The 7362-nt window shown below is 39.5% G+C and overlaps 1 protein-coding gene across 2 annotated transcripts in view; it reads right to left on the bottom strand.

Annotated features, from left to right (window-relative positions):
* Positions 1–4292, bottom strand: part of LOC122331714 (interferon-induced very large GTPase 1-like) — an 11648-nt gene extending 7356 nt beyond the window's left edge. Inside the window, exons 1-2 of one of the 2 annotated variants that reach the window (XM_043229217.1) lie at positions 4217–4256; positions 3027–3203 (exon numbers count right to left, since the gene is read on the bottom strand). The gene's annotated coding sequence lies outside the window, so the exon portion shown is untranslated. Of the gene's footprint in view, positions 1–3026; positions 3204–4216 lie in introns of both variants that reach the window. The other variant, XM_043229218.1, reaches the window with a different exon arrangement.
* Between the last annotated feature and the right edge of the window lie 3070 nt (positions 4293–7362).

Here is a 7362-nt window from a genome sequence, read left to right as displayed (position 1 = left end):
GAACGGTGTGTTCATCTTGCAAATGCCATGCATTTGAACTTATAGCTAGAAAACATGTTTACTGTGTTTACTGTGTTTACTGTGTATTTTAATATATAATAATGGTTAAGAAATTAACCACTGCTGTAAGAGAACCCTGCATGTTTTTTGGGTTGTTTTTTTTTTATCCTGTAGCAGGCCTAAAGCCTGAATTTTATCCGATGTGCACCACTGTTCTATGTTAAAGTAGAACATAGAACATCGCTTCAAGCGAGCAAAGAGCGACCGTTCTCCGCTGTCCATCGACGGGTCCAAGGTGGAGATCGTCAAGAGCACCAAATTCCTTGGTGTTCATCTGGCGGATAACTTCACCTGGTCACTCAACACCAGCTCCATCACCAAGAAAGCCCAGCAGCGCCTCTACTTCCTGAGGAGGCTGAGGAAAGCTCATCTCCCTCCACCCATCCTGACTATGTTCTATAGGGGGACCATTGAGAGCGTCCTGTGCAGTTACATCACTGCCTGGTTTGGGAATTGCACCATATCGGATCGCAAGACCCTCCAAAGGATAGTGAGGACAGCTGAAAATATCATTGGCGTCTCTCTGCCCTCTATCACGGACATCTACACCACACACTGCATCCGCAAAGCCCACAATATAGTACAGGACTCCACACATCCCTCACACACATTATTCACCCTCCTTCCTTCTGGAAAGAGGTAACGGAGCAGTCGGGCCCTCACAACCAGACTGCTGAACAGTTTCTTCCCACAAGCCCTCAGACTCCTCAATAACCACACCTGAATGGCCTTCCTGTCCCATAAGCATTCTTGCACGTCATATTTATTGTTGTGCACTTCATATTTATTGTTGTTTGTATTTTGTGTTCTTGCACTAATTATGTCTTTGCCTTGCACTAATTATGTCTTTGCACTGTTTGCACTAGTTTGCTCACTGGACTTGCACACTACTCCCCTGCTGTTTGCACTAATCTGCACACTTTGCACTTTATGTGGCTAAGGCACTGTCTTAGCTCAATATGTGAGTTCTTTTGTATTGTGTTGTAAGTGTGACTCCATGTAGAACCAGGTCCTGGAGAAACGTTGTCTCATTTCACTATGTACGGCACAGCTATATGTAGTTGGAATGACAATAAAAGCCACTTGACTTGACTTGAAGTACTGTCATGCTTTTTCAGAGTCCTCTAATGCAAATGTGTTTGTTTTCATGCACACACAACAGATTCTACTTTCACCTTGCACTTGTTAAAATTTCCATTGAAAAAATCTAAACGGTAGTCCAAAAACCTATGTTTATTGGTTGAATGTGGGAGAGTTGGGCACGGGAGTGGGACTAAGCATTAATAATCGTTCCCGTTTGGCTCAGAGGAATGAAATGCATTAAATTCGTCTAACGAATCAGACTGTTGTGAGGTAATCATGCATACTACGAAGCCTCTGAATAACCAAACGAGACAGCTGATATATCTCTCATGCCACTTTTTAAAGTATTCAATTAAGATTAGATCTCCTCAATCCCACCAACATGTCTTCCACTGAGGAAGTCGTGGCCAGGGGCTCAAGGGGGAACTTGACCATCACCCAGACTGAAGTTGAGTTAGTTTAAATGCAACTCGGTGGAAAAGAACCGAGAATGGATAAGATCTTTATTGAGTACCTCAAGTCTCTGGATGTTGTGGAGCTGTCTTGACTGACACAATAGTTCTGGACTGGGAGACTAAGGTGGTGGTCCCTATTTTTAAGAAGGTGGACAGGAGGGTGTGTTTCAACTACTGGGGATCACACTCCTTCGCCTCCACAGGAAAGTCTATGCTACGATACTGGTGAGGAGAATTTGTTTGATAGTCAAACCTCAGATCCAGGAGGAACTATGCGGCTTTCATCCTGGTTGTGGAACACTAGACCAGCTCTATACCCTCTTAAGGGTACTGGAGGGTTCTTGGGAGTTTGCTCAACCAGTCCACATGAGCTTTGTGGATTTGGACAAGGCATTCAACCGTGTACTTCACAGTGTCTTTTGAGGGGAAGCTCTAGGAGTATGGGGTCCGGGGCCCTTTGCTAAGGGCTGTCAGGCCCCTTACCTATTACCAGAGCAAGAGCTTGGTTCACATGGCCGCCAGTAAATCAGACTTGTTTCCAGTTTGGTGGACCACAGAATCTCATCTCTGCTTTTTGTGGATGATGTTTTCCTGGAAAAAACAGTTTTAACGTTTTCTGACCTGGAACATTTACCTATTTCTAAGACATGCCTTACGACAAAAGGTGATTGTGCTTTCTGTGTTGTGGCACAGAGCCTCTGGAACTCTCTGCCTCTAAATCTGAGAACTACATTCACCAGCCACTTAGATATAAATGTCCAACTGCTCGTTAACACAAATTTCTAATCAGCCAATCACATGGCAGCAACTCTAGGAACTTTAGGCATGTAGACATGGTCAAGATGATCTGCTGCAGTTCAAACCGAGCATTAGAATGGGGAAGAATGGGGTTTACAGAGAATGGTCCGAAAAAGAGAAAATATCCAGTGAGTGGCAGTTCTGTGGGTGTAAATGCCTTGTTGATGCCAGAGGTCAGAGGAGAATGGCCAGACTTGTTCGAGCTGATAGAAAGGCAACAGTTACTCAAATAACCACTCCTTACAACTGAGGTATGCAGAAAAGCATCTCTTGAGTAAGATGGGCTACAGCAGCAGAGGACCATACCAGGGTCCACTCCTGTCAGCTAAGAACAGGAAACTGGGGCTACAATTCGCACAGGCTCACCAAAAATGATTGGAAAAGGGTCAGAATTTGGCGTCAACAAAATGAAAGCATGAATCCATCCTGCCTTGTACCAAAGGTTCAGGCTGGTGGTGGTGTAATAGTGTGGGTAATATTTTCTTGGCACACTTTGGGCCCAATAGTACCAATTGACCACCATGTTGTAAGGATAAAAGGACTTCAGATACTTCCATTTCCTGTGAAACAAACAATGCAAACATACAGACACCTTCAAGACATCCTTACAGTGTCAATGCCACAGCCTACCTGAGTATTGTTGCTGATCATGTCCATCCCTTTATGACCACAGTGTACCGATCTTCTGATGGCTACTTCCCGCAGAATAACGCACCATGTCATAAAGCGCAAATCATGAAACCTGCCTGTACGACCTCGATTTGCTTAATAAACTACTGCTGCGAATGGATCCGCACGACTCAGACCCTAATATTACAATAATAATAATAATAATAATAATAATAATAATAATAATAATAATAATAATAATAATAACAACAACAACCACCACCCACCTAGTTTTGGCTGTTATGTAAACTCAACAAAATCATTTAACTTGTGTTAAAGGAAGCGTTTAAAAAAAACCTGCAAGGTGCTTACTTACTGTGTCACAAAAAACCTTTTGTTTTTAAATCCCTTTATTCTCTTAATCTAACAGCCTAAATTTCACATTTAAATTAAGTCAAATAGCTGTATTTTAAATTTGTGTATTTTATTGATAACATTTTAAGTAAATGTCCATAAGACAAGGGCAGTGTGGTAAAACAACACATTAAGCTATGTTTTAAATCATGATTTTGATTTGGTGTATATGAACTTATATATTTCCACAACATATAGTAAAACATAGTAAAAATACACACTAAAGAGGAAAACGTTTGAAATGCTTTTTCAATGATACAACACAAAATACTTTTCATAACTAAATAATGAATATTTTATTGGCCTTTGTGAAGTATGCAATAAATATCAATAGAATAACATACTAGGATTAATGTTTTTTTTTAAGACCAAATATCTAAAAGGTCATTGCATAACAGGTATGCAAACTTTGAAAAAAAAAAATTTAAAGTGCTCTTTCCCCATTTCAGGTCAGCAGTGGCACAACAAAGACAGCTAAAGTCAACAGATTTTACTAACAGTATGATAGTGCCATATTTTTGAGGTCCTTTTGACTTCCCTTTAAATAGCTGTGAGTCTAAAACAAAGTCTACATGTAAGCTTGAGTGTTAAACAATGGTGCATTAACAAGTAAACATCAATTTTGTGTACGACTATAATCACAATCATCAGTGAATACACAGTTCCACAGAAAATCCACACATACACAGATGTTCACTTATTTCTCTAAATGGGGACATGGCCTCAACATTTAATTTTTTTTATATGCAGCTAATTATAAATGAAAAACAAAATGTTTTTGATTCATAAAGACAAACCTGCATATGGAAGGCTTCCCTCTCCCTCTTTCATCAGTTCAGTTATAAGCAGAAAATGTAGGTTCTCTGATAAACGTGTCTATTTATAGCAAGTATTCAGAAATGTCACCTGACATCACCACAAATAACACAGAACACTTTTACTTTCTTTCTGCAATGTCAGGTGATTTTTATGAATGCAAAACCTTTACACTTTCTTAGAAATAGACATGTTTATCAGATATCTTTATCAGGTGCAAATGTTTTACATTCATAGAACACTTTTACTTTCTTTCTGCAATGTCAGGTGATTTTTATGAATGCAAAAATCCACATCCCTATGTTGTTTATCAGAGGCAGAAAGTTTACTGTACAGTTGCAATCAACCCCAAAGTTGGTCGCAAACAAAATGTCTCCAGGTTATAAATATAAGCATGATTCCTTAAAGGAATGAGACACTATGTCCGAAAAAGCTATGGGCCTCTTTTGCATGACCATGCTCTAAATCTGCTATAGAATCTGTCAGTTGAAGGGCATGCTATCATAGGAGGGTGATGTCAGAGACCAGGAAAGCATAAAGGCACATGGGGCAAAACCAGTGTCAGCTTCAAAGTAACAAAGATCTGCACTGGCAGGGACGCTACAAGTATGGCAACGGGACGCTGTGTCCCTCAAGGAACCATGTTTCATATGGTTCATATTCATAACCTGGAGACATTCCTTTTTGGGAACTCAAACTGAATCTGGAAACGAGGACTGAAGACCCTGATGTCATACCAACATCCAATTCGTAGAAACTGACGAAGGTAGAGGGGGTGAACCAACTTGCAGGAGTTGGGAGACCAGAAGCTGTGAGTGGCCAAAATGGATAAAACTGATTACGATGACTTTACACCACAACTACAATTTCTCATGACCTAAGACTCTAAGACATTCAAGGTTCAAGTGGATGTTATCGCCATGAGTCCTACAACCTTCTGAAAGTAATTACAATAACTTTCTGGATTTGACACATGTAGCCTGGGCAAATCAGTAAGTTGCTGATGCTAAGATGCATTCACATTTTGTTAGGCTAGGCCGACCGAAAGAACCTGATACTGGTAAGCTTTACCCCCAAAAGCAAAAGGAATTTCCTAGAGTAGAGGAATTTTATTTTTAAAGTATGAATCCTTAAGATCTACAGTGGACGAAATCTATCATTTCTAGGAACCAGAACTACCAAATTCTGTGAAAGGGACATTTTATTTTACTGACGGTGTCAGAAAGGAACCTTTACTGTGTTTCTGTGGCCCTGGACATAGTCTCAGGGTTGTAATGGCTAGCTTCCTCTTTGGCTGCTGGACTATGGACTGGGTGGCCGACAGCCCATTTGCACTCAGATCTTAATGAATATTATTTTGTGCTTACTGTGCTAATTAATAGTGTTTTTACTATATTTTCATATTTTTACTAGAGTTTATGTTATAGAGCTTGTTCATTAGCCATAAAACAGTGATTCTGTTCAAATTGATTGTTCTTAAATGATTTTCTTTATGAGCTAATTTGCTACTTCCTTAATGTTGGGTGATTTTTATTAAACATTTCCATTCAGTTTTGAATTCATAAAAATCACCTGACATTGCAGAAAGAAAGTAAAAGTGTTCTGTGTTCTGACTATGCGTGTAAAAAATTTGTACCTGATAAAGATCTCTGATAAACATGTCTATTTATAGAAAACTGGAAATGTTTTGCATTCTTAAAAATCACCTGACATTGCAGAAAGAAAGTAAAAGTGTTCTGTGTTCCCTTTTGGTCGGTCACTCCGAGTCACGTCGGATGACCAACGAATTGGGATCTGTCTTTGAGAGACCAATCTACTTACTGTAGATAGTGTATCTAAACAAGCCAATTGAAGATTGGTGTAAGGGTCCCCCTTTTCCTGCAGAATGGAATCCAGAAGCCCTGGTCGAAGGTTAATGCGTGTTCGGTCTTTTCTTTGCATCTCTTTTAAAAATCACTGATATTTATTCATCTTTTGCATTTCCAATTGTAGAACTGACCTTATACATAATTTTATCTGACTCCAATCTTTCGTGATTAAATAAAATGTAACTGCTGATCCCTCTAGTTGTGATTTAAAATTGGATCATTAACTATAATATTTTATAGTTTCTACTTATCGTTCGTTAGGAGTCTGGGTTGCTTAGAGACCTTGTTTGGCCAGAACAGACTCACGACACATCTGGTCTAGTCCAGGTCTTAGTCAGAGGCTACCCCGTAGATCGCTTACCTTAATGCAGTCATTTACTCAATAGACTCAAAAAGAGTAATTTTTTTATATGTTCCCTAAGTAATAGCATGCTAATCCAGTTTGGTGGTCAGAAGTCAAGATCTTAAAATCGTGCCCCCGGCTCCATCCATCGATCGTTGATCTGACTCACTCTAGCACGCCAACAATACGGAAAACCTCAGAAGTCACTAACCTACTAGAAAAGTTATTTCAGACAATATTATAAGTTAACCAAGATGAACATTTATTTTGCCAGGCAAGAATAGTTTTCAAATTTGGTATAATTGATAAACATTTGCACAACTGATCAGCAGTACAAAAATAACACAAAACAAAATAAAACAAACTTAAAAGGTCAGTATACCTGGTCTTTAGAAAAGTACATAGTGTAGTGTATGAGAATACACACCACACTACGGGCCGATCTGGCTACAGAATCACTACTTGTTGTGTTTTGTCCCTTTCCTTATATACTCAGACCAGACAAAGAGATACCAAATGTAGTTGTATAAACCTTTTGGTGTTTAGGTTCCCGTGCTCCAGTGTCACACCTGGCTGGAACACGTTCAGAGACCCAAAAGGAGGACACACCTCCTCCTCAACAGAACACAGTTCTACCAAGTTCTAATCTTTTCCATAATATAAGTGATTACTGTGAAATTGAGACCAATTTACCAAATCTCACTGAGACCTTTCAAATGAGATCAAACATGAAAGTGAAGAACAATAGGTTCATAAGACACATGACATATAATGCCTTATTCTTAATAAACTTTAAACCAAGTCTTTTGGGCAGAAGGAGGGGAAGCAGGAAGAGCAGAGGTGAAGAGGGTGTCATAAAAGCAACAGGGGGCGGTGTGTTGTTTACTCTCTTTTTGAAGTGCTTTTGTTCCTTTGG

This window comes from Puntigrus tetrazona, unplaced genomic scaffold (genome assembly GCF_018831695.1).
Source record: "Puntigrus tetrazona isolate hp1 unplaced genomic scaffold, ASM1883169v1 S000000001, whole genome shotgun sequence".
NCBI classification, from domain to species: domain Eukaryota; kingdom Metazoa; phylum Chordata; class Actinopteri; order Cypriniformes; family Cyprinidae; genus Puntigrus; species Puntigrus tetrazona.
The sequence above is the reverse complement of the archived record's forward strand: the minus strand, read 5'-3'. Positions and strand labels throughout refer to the sequence as shown.